Source organism: Wolffia australiana, chromosome 4 (assembly GCF_029677425.1).
Source record: "Wolffia australiana isolate 7733 chromosome 4, ASM2967742v1".
Classification (NCBI taxonomy): Eukaryota; Viridiplantae; Streptophyta; class Magnoliopsida; order Alismatales; family Araceae; genus Wolffia; species Wolffia australiana.
Genome location: NC_135838.1, coordinates 4,664,387 through 4,666,640, shown reverse-complemented (window position 1 = coordinate 4,666,640; position 2,254 = coordinate 4,664,387). Strand labels below are relative to the sequence as shown.

The window sequence follows — 2,254 nt, the reverse complement described above, 5'->3', positions numbered from 1 at the left end:
TAACCCTCAACAAACGGTACTTTTAACTACTTTTTTGGAGATTGATGGTCTTAACAAGGTCTAAGGCTGGGACTAGCGCTGAGGAAGATCTAGACACTCAATATCCTGCTCTTCCAGCAACACTGAAAGTTAAGACAAAGAAGAAGTTGATATGGCAGAAGATGGTCAACCACAACAAGGGAGGACAAGGACGATGTTGGATAGATCTACTCTGTCAGGAAGTCTAAGGCAAACCGACATCAACATCAATGTAGGTGAGGGGGTTATGTTTAGGTATGACAATGCCCTACTTAACTCTCTCCCTGAATTTACTGGTCATTCTTCTCAAAACCCCTTAGAACTTCTTGACGATTTTCACATTCGATGTTCATCTCAAAATATTCTTGGCTTAACTACTGAAGCGTTAAAAATGAAATATTTTTTGCTTACTTTAAAAGATAAGGCTTTATGCATCGTACAGAAATTTAGGCATAACATTTAATTCATGGGAAGAAATGCAGAATAAATTTCTCCATAAATTTTATCCCCTTTCCAAAACTAATTTTTATAGAAAAGAAATTCAGAAATTTTACCCTCAAGATCATGAAGCATTTAGTGAAGAATGGGAAAGGTTTAATGAATTAATGCAAAAATGACCTCACCATGGAATAGAAAAATGTCAGCTAGCTGAATTTTTTTATGAATCACTTCCTGATACTTTTAAAAGCAAAGTGAATCAAATAGCTGGTGGCTCATTCTATATGGCTTATGAGGATGAAGTCTCTGATCTTTTGGAAAGGGTGGCTGAAACTAACCTCCAAGAAATAGGAGCAAGTCAAAATGGAAGAAACACCAACCCAAAACAACGGGGAGTGCTGCAAGTAACTTCAAGGGAATCTGATGTTCATGCAGGGATAAGAGAAACCAACAAGAAGCTTGAAGAATTGACTTCCACCCTAGAGAATGCATTTCTCCCTAACTCACCCCTTGTAAAAGCAAGGATCTTTTCTCTATGTTCTAGTAGAGATCACGAGGATGGAGCATGTCAACTAGGAGAGGAGCAGATGCATGTGTTGAACTACTACCAACAGTCTTTGGGAGGACCAAAAAGGCCCATCTACAACAACCAAGGAATCTACTCCCAAGGGACCAAGGCCCCTTTAGCAACAAGTCCAATTCCATATCCCACCACAACAGTCTTGTCAAGGAGCCCCACAAAACCAGGTACAAGATTTTTCTACTCTAACACCTGTGATCTCTCACATGATAGAGCAGCCGAATCGAAGGCTACTAGAAGAAATGGAGATGCGCATGCAAGCCATGATTGAAACGCAGACAAAAATGATGATGATGGGGGACCATCCCGGAGGCGTTACAACCGGACGACATCAACCTCGCCGAGCTGCTCGCGCCAATGCTCGCAACCCGGGGTTCAAGTCCCCCCCCCCCCCGTAAGCATCCCTATCTTCCTTGCTTTTGTTTATGTCTTTTGTTTGTGTTTTTGGATTTCATGGACTGGGCTGGTGTTGGGCCTCACCCTCGTCCTTTACCTTTTATTTTCAAATTGTAAGGAGAGGCCGAACCACGTCTCGCGACGGTTCGTCCTTCCCCCCACGTTACTTGGCACCTATCCTCACTATATAAGGGGATAGCATGCCCCAAAGAACTTTGAGTCAATTTGTTGAAGAAAATTCCCAACTGTGTCTCCACCTACCTTAGATAGTAGAGAGTAGAGAGGCCCGGCTAGCCTCGCCCACGTCGAGACCACTCCGTGGTTAGACCCCCGTCGTCACGTCGAGATCACTCTATGACGACGTGTCCAAGCGTTCCGTCGAGATCACTCCGGAACGAGTAAAGAATTCAAGAAGTCGTCGCCGCCTGGAGTTGAAGAAGCTTTCATTGAGATCACTCCGAAGGTGCCCGAGGCTGCAGGTCCGACGCCGACGCTCGCTTTCCACAGGAGCCACAAGATCCTACCCAAGGTCCCCAAGAATCATCTAAGAAAATATCATCTTGAAGGTTTCTTGGGGGCGGTTACAGCTCAAGAAGCCCTTTCTTGGGCTCGAGATTTGACCCGCCGCTGCCGCCGCCGCCTTCTCCGCCACCGTCGCCCTCCACCGCTGCCGACCTCCGCTCTCGCCAGTGCCTGTGCGCTTGCCCGCTCGCCCACCCGCCCGCCTGCCCACAAGCCCTCGCGTTCGCGAGCCGCCGCGTCTGCGCGCCGCCCGTGCCTCCGCTGCTTTCACCCGCGATCCGCCCGCGCCCGCGAGCCATC

At 47.4% G+C, this 2,254-nt stretch overlaps 1 pseudogene; it reads right to left on the bottom strand.

The window, feature by feature from the left end:
* Positions 1-555: 555 nt before the first annotated feature.
* On the bottom strand, positions 556-649 carry LOC144702849 (small nucleolar RNA R71; annotated as a pseudogene).
* Positions 650-2,254: the final 1,605 nt, after the last annotated feature.